Source organism: Corvus kubaryi, unplaced genomic scaffold (assembly GCF_017639235.1).
Source record: "Corvus kubaryi isolate FWS band 111438036 unplaced genomic scaffold, C.kubaryi_AGA036_p1.0 50766, whole genome shotgun sequence".
Lineage (NCBI taxonomy): Eukaryota > Metazoa > Chordata > Aves > Passeriformes > Corvidae > Corvus > Corvus kubaryi.
The window spans coordinates 2,096-13,928 of record NW_024581367.1 but is presented as its reverse complement, the minus strand read 5'-3'; positions in this window follow the sequence as shown (position 1 = coordinate 13,928).

The window sequence follows — 11,833 nt, the reverse complement described above, 5'->3', positions numbered from 1 at the left end:
CGTTTGCTTGCTTACTTTTTTTGTGAGAAAAGTGGGGTTTTTGGTGGGGCTTGTGTTGCTGGGCAGCCGTCGCTGTGTGCAGTGTAGTCGCGACATATCACGCGTGGGTACACACAGGTACTTGTCGCGCACCAGGCGATGGGAGATGCCGAGGGAAGGGGGCACAGTCCGGCCGTCTCAAGTTGTTGGTACAACGCACGGCAAATGTCTTTGCTGGTGGAGGTGCACCCCGGATGGTTCTTCCCCAAGGTGCTGGTTGGAAAAGTCCGTGCAGGGTCTCTGCTTTTTGGTTTTTATCCAGAGCCCTTCAGTGGAGGCTCTTACCCATCCGTTAGGACAGGTCACAGCGTTATAAAGAGCAGCGGGGGCTTGGCTGGGCAGTAAATCGAGCAGGGACGAGCCCCCCAGAGCCCCCGACAAAGAGTTGTGCTGCTCTTGTTTATCCACACAACTTCTAAGTGCTGTGAGGGGGAGCTGGGGTTGTTTATCGCTGAGAAAAGGAGGCTCAGAGGGCACCTTGTGGCTCTGCACAACTCCCTGGCAGGAGGGGACAGCCGCGCAGGTTGGGCTCTGCTCCCAGGGAACAGGGACAGGAGGAGAGGGAACGGCCTCAGGCTGGGCCAGGGGAGGCTCAGGCTGGACATCAGCAGGAATTTCTCCATGGAAAGGGTTGTTAAGCATTGGCAGGGGCTGCCCAGGGAGGTTTGGAGTCCCCATCCCTGGAGGCATCCAAGGAAGGACTGGAGGTGGCACTCAGTGCTCTGGGCTGGGGACAAGGTGGGATCGGTCACAGCTTGGACTCGGTGATCTCTGAGGTCTTTTCCAGCCTAAATGACTCCGGGATTCTGTGAGCTATCGGACTTCTGCCTGTCTTGTATCTTAGCAGAGGGTTCCCTCCCCGAAGCAGGATGCTGGGTTGTTGGTGAAGCCTCCCTGGAGCCGTGGGGCTGTGTGCGGTGTAATTCCCTCCAGCTCCAGCAGCACTGCAAACGTGCCGCTGTTGATGATTGCATTCTTGCACTCTCGGGTAGTTATTTTTTCATTCCAGTAAATTTGTCACGGAGTGAAATTTAATATAGGACTCTGAGAATCTCATCATGTGAAAAATGATAAGGTTAGTGGATATTATCATATAGGAATGCAAAAGAATAAATAAATGTTGCTCTCCTCTGTTACCAAGCGTGTGCTTCTCCTTGGTAACAGAAACATCCAATGATCCTCCAGTTGATAAAAGGCACATGCACACACACGTCCTCCCCACCTCCACATTTTGGGTTTGCTACATTTATCTCAGTCTGTTAAGAGGGGAAAAAAATAAAAAAGATCCACCACACACCCCTATGTCTCAGCTCCCAGGTCTGCTGCTTGATTCGGGTTTTTTTCTCCCTCAGTGTCTTGAACAACACACACTGTGACAAAGTGACAAGCAGAAACTCAGCAAGTCACGCTTCCTTCCTGCCAAGGTGCCGTGTCCATCTTTGAGGACAGACAGGGTGATCGCAGAGCTCTGTCTGACTTGATCCTGTGCCGTGGCACCAGAGGAAGCTCTCGCTGGCAGTGGGTGAAGGATCAGTCACATACTTTCAAACTGACTAATCAAAGGTCCACCTTCCCAGAAACCCACTTTAGTTCCAGCTATTTGTGCATAAGCAGTTTGAATTAATGGGTAGGAGATAAGAGTTATTAATGATTTGTTTCAGGTGAGGTCCTCTCTGAGTGAGGTTCCTTCCTCTCACCCCAGGGGTGAATGCTTTCCATCCCAGGCGTGACCCCACGTGAGGGTTTCACCCCAGGTCGGAGCTGATGGAAACTCAGCTCTCCTGGGCACGTTCCTGTGCCGAGCTCTGGCGTGGCCCCCAGCCAGAGGCAGCTGAGATGTGCCCAAGCCGGCTGTGCCTCGCAGCTCTGCCTGCATGGAGCCCACCACAGGCGACGGAGCTCCGCCTGGGATAGCAGGGAGAGAAGGGAAACATCTGCTTACCCGAGCTCCTTCCTTTCGGAGCACAGGGCTGTGTCAGCGGGGAGGCTGAGGCTGGCAAGGGTGGGAATGGGATCAGGAAGAGAAGTGCCTGGCGGCCAGAGAGCAGGGATTTGTTGGCAGCAGGTCATGGGAGGAGGCTCTGTGGGGAGAGATCGTTGCTCTTGGCTGTGGACATCAACCATTTCTTAAGCACTTCCACCATAGCATCCTGCCATGACTGGCTGCCAACAAGTCCCTGCTCTCTGGCCGCCAGGCACTTCTCTTCCTGATCCCATTCCCACCTTGCTCCTCCCGAGGCCAGAAGGGAAGGTTGCTCCTTAAGGGCCCGATCCTGTCCCCACTTCCATGCCCCGAGGCAGCAGCTGGCTGTGTAGAGTGTCCCAGTTTTTCACTTGCAGAGGAAAAGTTGATCTGCAGGAGTGAGCACTTCGTGTGCTCACAAGGGGAGTCCAGTGCAGCAGAGTGGGGAAACACGGCCGTCTCCTGTGGATCACTGGGATCACTGCATTTTTCTAAGCGGATGTTTTACAGGCCTGTTATTCTGGGATTAGTGCCTCTGTGTGTTGAAAGCAAAAAAACCCCAATTGACATCTGATTTTTGTCTGTAAAGCCGCTGTTGAGCCGAGGGCATTGCCTAAATTCGATGAAATTGCCCTAAGCAGAGTCTTCCTCCTGCTGTCTGGGAGCTGTTCTGGCAGAGCCCGGGCCCCTTATGGTCACTGAAATGTCAGACTTCAGTAGCGGGGGCCCAAACAGGTTTTGATTTGCAGCAGACTTTAGCAACTCCAGAGGAGTTAATGCACATTATTGTCTCAGAAAATTGTGTGTTTGGGAATGAAATCCGTGGATTAATGAGCTCCCAGCCAGGCTTGGATCCATTGCCCTGACACAAGGCATTGTACACAGTCGAGGCGATGCCAAGCGGGTGCCAAAAATCTGCCATTACCTCACCCTGACATTACTGGAATCTGGCAAGGTCTTCAAGAGGGATGGGATGGCACATTCCATGGGCCAGGCACTGGTTCCTTTAGCAGGGCAGCTGATGGGTGGTGCACTCGGCGTGACCTGTGTGGGATGGGCAGCTCCTACGAGCTCGGGAGGGTGAGCTGAGGTGAGATTTTTAAACCTTCCCTACCCAGGTTTTCATCAGTGGGCTTTAACCCACACCTCTTGTGGTGCTGCTTGTGGTTTGTGCTGCCATAGTGCCACGCATGTTATTATTTTCTGGGCTTGGAAAACCCTTGGTGGGGCCTGATGCAATTAAGTGCATTTTAGCTGAGCACAGGAGAATGTTGAACGGATTATTCTTTCCATGGCTTTTGAATGAAATATCGCAGCCTGTAATCTGACATTTTGGGGCAAAAGGCTGATTTGTCAGCTCGACTCGGGCAGTCTTTATTGCTAATCCTAAGGAAACATAGCTCCTCTATGAAGAGCAAGCCAATTTAGCTTTAAATTGTGGCTCTGGAGCCCTGCTGAGTGAGCTGTATTTGGGTGACTTTGGGAGCCTGTGCAAAACATACTCTTGGATTGTTCCAAGTCAATTGCTGGGTGATGGGGATCAGGGAAAGCAGATATCTCATTCCTTTATAAAGAGAGATATTTTTATTTTAAAAAGGTATATTTTTATAAAAATATACTTACTTTTTGCATTCTTGTGGAGCTGAGAGTACGTTGCCATCACCGTGGTGGGGTGATTTGAGGCTCTGTTAGCACACTCTGTGTTATCTATTCCGTTATCTGCTGCAGGCCCCAGCGAAATGTCCCAATAACTCTGTACAGCATTGTGGAGTGACAACACATTGGCAATATATCGAGCCAAAGTCCCTGTAAACAAACCTGATCCAAGATTATATTTAACTGCTTTTTGGTGTAATCTTTGGCACCACAAAAAAAAAAGTCACCAAGGCAAATTGACTCATTTGATTTCTCATCCACGGAAAGCTTTGTTTATCATTTTCTTTAGTGCTATTGTTGAGCTGGAACAAGGTACGTTTTTAGTTACACTTAGTCAAGAGGCTTTCTGCAACAGTGGGAAGCAGTGGCTAAAAATACAATTTACCAGTTTTTCTATGGAGGCAAAGCAATTAATATTAAAGGTGGCCTTTTCAAAGAAGAGTTCATGTTCAGAATGCATTTCTTTGTTAAAAAGGTAGAGAAAAAAAAAGGCATATTTGAGCCCCCCCGGAGGTGGAGGGGTGGGTGAGCGGGCAGAGCAGCCTCCCTGCAGAGACCTGGAAATGCCTCTTTGTGTCACAGAGTTAAATTTTGCCGTGAGTAAATTCACTCTTTCCCTATGTCTTTCACCACAGGCTTCAGGGAATGGAGACTTGGTGGCTTTTGGGGGTGTTGGCAGGTGAGGATCTTGCCCTGTTGATGCCCCGGGTGGCCGTTTCCTCCCTGGTGACATCGCTGCTGGGGAATTCAACACTGGGGGGTACTGTCATCCTTGTCTGTATTTCAAGATCCAGCATTTCCCAGGCAGTAGCACTGGTTTAAAACTTGGGGAATTTGGTACATGCCCATGTACACTTCTAGGATCTTTGCCTCTGTCTTTACCCTTTCTGAGTTTTGGGGGCCTTGAGGGTGTGTGTGGTGTCACTTTCAAACCATCCTGCCAACCAAATGGGTCAGCAGGTTGCCTCAGTGCAGACAGAAGTTGAGTTGCCGCGGTGTTCACAGGTCTTTCCGTTCAACCTTTTCCTTTTTCCTCCCTCCCAGGTATTGTGAGGTTGCAGGTAAAACTGTGACACCTTCATTGTTTTCAGGGGCTCAGAGGGTAAAGCTGCAGGATTTTAATTTGAAATTTGATCTGGTGGGGTTTTTTTCTTCCCCCAGTGATACTTGCATATCAGTTTCCTGGATGCATTTGCTCTCTCACTTACATTTAATTAGTAGTTTTATCTTTACCTGTTTCTCTACATATTTTCAAATTTTATCTCTATCCAAAAAAGAAAAAAAAATGCTTATTTTGGAAAGCACTGACTGCCAATCCACAGGGTGGCTTTTTCCCAGGATGCTGTTCCACTTTATTAAACAGCTGCCAACTGTTGCACCTGGATGATGTGCCACTCTTAATTACATGCACCGAGGAAACAAAACGAGGGTGTTTCTGCAGCCTGGATTTTGACATTTTCTTGCTTCTAGGTGTTTGCTTTCGCAGCTTTGACACTGTTCTGTTCACAGGGGTTTGTGTCTGTGTGTGCAGATCCAGAATTTGTGCTAAAGCCACTCCACACACACTTCTGTTAACATGCAACACTCCAGGAAATGTTTTGGAGAACAGTGTTGTGGTTGCAGTGGCAGCACTGAGGACTTGGCTGGGAGCAGGACCAGGCTGCTGTGTCAGTGTAGTGTTCCCTGATAGGTGTTATGGAGCTTGCAAGAGTTTTTAGCAGAAGGCAGAGTGAAGCCAAACTGCCGATGTGCTCCCAGCTGCTCAGACTGTTTCACCTGGAAGATAACCAGGTGAAAATTGGTTATGAAGCCACACTCTTCCCTCTCTCTCTTTCCTGTGTTGCACACTGGATGTGAGCAGGAATGAGCTTGGATAGGCGGGGAGCCTGTTCATTAATGCACAGTCCGACTTCAGAAAGACTGCCTTAATGTTTTTCAGCTGTAGCTTGCAACTTGTTCTGCAATGAGCTGAATTGATGCGCATGTGGCAGTTCCTTATCCTCTTGAGATAATCTGCTTTCAAGTTTGCGTTCAGCAGTTTTAAGGATGCCTCATGTCAGCAATGTGCTGCTTTTCCTACAGACTGTTATCCTTTCAGTGGCAGATGCAGGATGGAGGGAAGCCGAGTGTTTTGGGTTGAATTGACACCAGGTGACGCTCACATCTGGATCCGTGTACTTGTTCCTGCAAGTTTTGTAATTTTAACTTGTTTAATGGTATGTAGAGCTGTATGCCCATTTCCAAAGGCATGTGTTATCTCTAAATGTCTTGGCAATTAGAGCACGTCTTGCTTCCTGCATTGTGCAGTGTCTCCTGTGACTCCAGTGACCTGCAGGATGCTGCTGCAGCTTCTTGCATTTCAGCAGATGCAGCTCTTTGTCCCTCTGCCCTCAGGAGTTTTGTTTGCCTGCAGTTGGGAAAAGGGAGGTTATTAATGAGAACCACTTGCTCTTCACAAGGATACAACCCTGGCAGGAAAGCAGTCGTGACAAACCTTGTGGTGACTGAATTGTGACAGTCTGCCTGGACCCCAAGCTGTTGTGTCGTCTGAGCAGTGGCACGGAAATGAGCTGAGGGTTTACAGCTGACTGTGCTTTTCTTCAAGGTTATGGAGAGGCATCAAAGCTGTCCAAAGCCAATAACTGGGGAGATACCAGCCAGGAGACGAATTAGGTGGATTGCAGTGCTGGTGCTCACCTGGCAGTGTGGGATACAAGTGCACCGGAGCAAACTGGCTGGACTCAGGCCATGCTGGTGCTGCTCTGCTTGCCCCACTTTGGTTCCTTCAGCTCCTGATTGGCTGAGCTGTTATTTTCAGATGAGTTGAAGAGCAGAAAACCCAAAGCTCCCTCTCCCATGGCTCAGCAAAACAGCTCATGCTGTGTTTCACTGCGGGGTTGTCTGGTGGCCGATCTCCTGCAGGAGATGAACTCAGTGTTGAGAGCAGTTTGGTGGGCTGGAGGTTGTGCTATGAGGGGAACTGGGCTGGCTTTTCTGGAGCAGGAGAGAAGCCACTCTGGGGCCCACCTAGTACAGAGGCACCCCTCCGCGAGCTGGCTCAGTGAACCCGTGCCACACCTGTGTGCTGATCTGTGCTCAGAGTCAGTGCTAGCAGAGAGCAGGGTCAGACCTTATCCTCATGGAAAGTTTGGCCTGGGAGGAGTCACCGTGGTCCCCCAGGGAAAACTCCTGCGAAAAATTAACAGAATCTGCTGCTGTCCTGACCAAAGTCTCCTTTTCTGTCAGTGTTTGCTCTGCTCTGGTCCGGCTGAGCTCTGGGTTCAACACCTTTGGTGCTATACCCACAGTGCTTCTCATTTGTCATGTGAGATCAGAGGCACTGGGAGGAAAGCCATTGCAACAAAGAGAACTAAAAAAAGGCAAGTTATATAAAATAAAGTTCCTTTGCTCTCTGTCTGTTGTGGAAGATTGTCATGGAAACATTTTTTTCAGAGAATAAATTTATTTTCTGTGAATAATGTCCACGGAGCTGAGGGAGAGAGCGTATTATTTGTATATAAAATCTTTATTGGAGACACCTTTTTCCTGGCTCCTGGCAGTTGTAAATGTTTTATCTGCTGTGTTTTAAACCACTACAAAGGAGGGTATTACCTGGGCCTCGAAAGCAGTGGCTCACGGGGATTGGGTTGTTGGTTTTTCTCTTCCTTAAAGCCAGAGAGCTGTATTGGTATTAAATCAGGGGCACTTAGCCTTCCATGAGTTCTGCATAAGATCACTAAAATGTGAAACAGGGGCTATTTAATGGGAAACATATCCCACAACCAGGAAAATGGGAAGCCGCGTTGGCTGCTGGGTGTCTCCTGCAGGGATCGGTGCTGGAGGAATGTCATTGGTATCACTGCTCTGCTTCTACTTCCCCGCTCGTAACCTGGGACCTTCATCCATCTCTCTGTGCCAGGGGAAGCTCTCAGCGTTAGGAGGGTGAGTTATGGTTTATCAGGAACAGCTGGGTGGGATGTGGGACACGCTGGCAGCTGAAGCATTGTCTGTGCGCTCCCATGTCCCTTCTCTTGTCCTGCCAGCCTGCTGGGGACACGTCTGGGTGCAGGGAACCTCCTCTTCCCAGCACTCATCGCTCTGGTTGCCCCTGGGAGTGGCTGGGAGCAGCCACCAACTTCCAGTGATGTGGAGTGAGGACCTCGTTGGTCCAAAGGGGTTTTCCATCTGCACATCGGGCTCCCTGTGTGCTTCCCTGAGGAAAGTCTTCCCTGATAGCTGCTCATTCCTTCAGTTTAGGGTTTTCCTCCAGTGTTTTGTCATGTCAGTCTTACTTTAGGAACGGGGGTCAAAAAGCCCTTTTCTGAAAAACAGGGAGATTTTGGAAAGTGATATTTGATGGATGTTTTGCATTTTGTCAATGGCAAGGCAAGGCAAACCCGTCTGTCCCAGGCGCTCGGAGACAAGATTGTTCTTTGCAGGAAATGTCTCCGGCCTGGAGGCTGGTTTTGACAAGCTCTGTAAGGATTTCTTTTGGAACCTTTTAGTGCATCCTCGTGTATGTCTCTGTCTGGCTTTCTGCCACCACTACTTTCATCAGTCTCTGCATAATCTCTCTTGACTTGTGTAGATATCCTTAGAGGCCAGGGAGGTAAAAATGTGCTGCTCTCCCTCACGGATGCAGTTACGGCTGCCCCATTAATGAGCTGACCAAGAGAGCGCTGGAAGGTTGCTGGAATTGATTTCTTTCTGCCAAAGGCAAGACAGATCCCTGCCGTGACCCACTAAAGATAAACCATAAACCAAGTTCCTTCCCATGGATGAGGCTGTTCTGTGTTCCAGCTTCCCAGGCAGTCTCTGACCCTGTGGCACTTGTGTCTGGTACAAATGCTGCTGCTTTGGACATGTAGAACCAAGGAAAAATGTATTTTATGGGGATTTCTTTTCCGAGTGGTTGGGTAGGGGCATTGTGGCACCCCAGTTGCCTCCAAACCATCTCCTGCTGGTCCCTGAGCTGTAAAGGTCTGTCTGTTCCAGGTGCCAGGGACGCTGACAGGTCAGGATGTGTCTGTCTGTCCCTGTTTGAGCAGGGAGTGACACAGATGGTGAGACGGAAAGGGCAGCTGGCTCGGTGGAAACAGCACAGCAGAAGTCCGGGGAAGGATAACCACAGTTGCCTGTGGAACATGGCACAAAGTTCCCCATAAGTATGATGTGAGGTAACAGACGTGTTGAAGACAAATAGCCTGAGTTTGCCCAATTTACCTTTTGGGCTGTTCATTTCAATTTTATTAAAGAGCTTTCTGTTATCAGAAATCTTTCCCTCATGTAGGTGCTTGCAGAAAATCATTGAGTCAGTGCTTAGCATTCTCTTAATTAAATATTTTGAGCTTCACTCTGTTGCTACGACAAACAGTTGTTGGACCTCAGACTGTTCTGAAGCTCTTTTCAGGACTCTTTCCAAAGCTTCAACATGATTTTTTAATTACTGGCACCAGAACTGGATACAGCAACCTAATAATAGTCCCCAGTGCCTTGGACAGGTGTAATTAATACCTTTTCTTACTTTAACAAATACATCCTGCTTATGCTTTTAGGGATTATGTTTAAGTTGGCTGTGGCATCAAGAGGCCTTATGATCATTTGCTTATCTAAAGTCCTCCTGAATACCTCTCTACACTGCTGGCTTCTGTCATGTTTGGGCTGTAGGGAATGGTGGGATGTTCTTTTTTTTCCCCTGGCCGTTGGAGTCTTTCCCTTCAGGCTACCAGGAATCTGAAGTACATGAGTGAATGTACTCGGAGCTACTTTCTTGTCTGGAAGAGTTGATGTTTCTTCAGGGGCTGATTTCAAGTTTTCCAGGCCGTGTCTAGTCTGCCAGCAGAGCCAGTGGCCTGCTGCCTGCTGAGACATTTATCCTGGACTCCTCTACAGCAGCTGGGTTTGTGTATTGCTACACCCCAAACTCTTGCGCTGTTAGAGTCAGAAGAAAAGAAAATACCTTAACAGCAGTGACTCCTCCCTACCTTTTCTGATTGCCGATTTTTTCTACAATTAGAGCAAATACCGAAATACCCTTTTCTTTAGTGCTTTATTTCTTAAGATACTGGAACTTGCTGTATAAAAAACCCCATTCCTTTACTGCACTGTAAAATTTGCGAAGTTGGAACAGTTAGAGGAAAGAATAAACTCTACCCAGAGAATGAAGTTGGCATTTTCTAATCCTTGGATTTGGTTGTGATGAACGACTTGTTCTGTGCCTGGCTGGTTGATTGCCCAAAATGAGATGCCCTTGAAGGGGTTGATTTTGGGACTGTGCTGACAGTTGTGCAGGCTTCAGAGTTAGGTCTGTTTAATATGATTTGAATTGGCCACCCAAAATCACCAGCTGGTTTTGAAAACGGAGCTCAGATTTTTGCGGTGAGAACAGTGGTAAATACAAAGCAAGCTGCAAGTGAAGCCAGACAGCTATCACTGGAAATAAGGGAGGAAAGAAACGGAATTTATTGCCGCCTTGGGCACAGCAAAAAGAAAGAAGCTGGATATGGACTTGCAGTACTGATGGCTGCAAAATATCTCCGTGGTCTGGCTCTTTGTCTCATTCTCCTGGCTAAGCTTAAACTAGACAGTAAAGGTTTGTGATTTGGGTGCAGAAGTCCAAGTCTCCAGCCTTCCCTTTGCCTGTGCCCTGAGCTGCAGCTCTGAGCTGCATTGGCATAGTCAGGATGCTCCAGGATGGTGCTGGGAGTGAGTGCTGCTGCCTGGATTGGCACCATCTCCAGCAGGTCTGCCGGAAGTAGACTCTGAAAGAAAAAAAAAGAAGAGGGAAAAAAAGAGGAAAAAGACAGGGGGTTGTCCCTCCGACAGCTAAATAGTCCCTCTGATAGTTGAAGTTGCTTCTCTTGTTCTCTGTTGGTCTCCTGGCCAAATCCCACAGTTCTTGCTGGATTCTTTTTCAAACCAGTTTCCTCTCAATTCAGCCGAAGCTCCCTTTGGCAGCAGCCAGCAGGAATTGCCTCTCTCTTAGACTGAGGATTTGCAGAGGGAAACAATCCAAGCGGTCGGGTAAGTGGGGAAAGCTCTTCAAAAGTCCTCAAAATGTCACAGCCTGATTTTGCAAGGTCATGTGCCATCCTCTGTTCTCTGCAAAGTTAAACATGTTAGAACATTATTTGCCGAGCTGGGGCCACTGCAGTGGAAGTGTTCCTGTAGTTGTTGCTGCAGGCATCTGACGTGGGCATTGTTCAGGACCTCTTGACTTGGGCTCCTCGAACAGGCCCTTAAGAGAACCTGTTTGCTGGCAGCCACGAGGGCTTGCTGCCTCTCTGAGGTGCGTTCCTGTGCCAAGAGACAGCCTGTTGTCTTGGATCTCCCCTCCTGCCCCAGTATTATTCTGGGTTTGTGTTCAGCTTTGTGCTGGCACCCAAGACGTGGTTCCCAGCAGCACTGCACTGCAGGCACACTGTGACTTGAATTTCGTATGGAGGCACAGCAGAAACTGAAAAGTGTGAGTTTTCAAAGCAGACTTCCAGCACCGAGGAGAACTTTGGGAGGGTCAACTCCAAGAAAAACGCTGTCTTGGCAAGACTGAGTGAAGCAGCACTGCTGCAGAGCATCCCGGCCATGAGGTAAACTGACCTCTGGCCAAGCAACTGTCTACAGAAGCACAACTTCCTGAGCCGGGATTTCCCCAAGTGTCACTGGCAGAAGGAGAGAGGATGACTTGGACTTCTGCTCGCTGAGCACCTGGAGGTTCCTCCTGCCTGGAGCAGCAGAACCTTGTTGGGTTGTTGGCAGGTCTGGGAAGCTGCCCAACAGGAGCTGGTGCCTCCTGCGTGGACACACGGACGGGGCATTCCTAGGATGAGTGTGACCCTCTTCCCTGCTTCATGGCAATTCCATACTGCTTACAAAGGGGATGCAAAATGTGTCTTCTCTGGTGGCAGCAGCTCTGGCTCCCAGATTTCTGCAGGCAACGTTTGGTCCTTTAAGCTGTTCCTTCTCAGGTTTATTTTTTTCCTCAGGGCCTTGCTGTGACTGTTTTTGTGCAGTTTGGTGCCAGTCAGCTTCACCCTCCCCCGCCTCTCTCTCTCTGAGATTCACAAGCCCTCCTAAAGCAGGAGCTGGCACCAGTCCCCCGTGCCCGTGTGTGTGGGACACGTGCTGGTGTTTGGGTGAGGACACGTGCCCGTGGTGAAGTTTCAGCTGCTTGGTTCT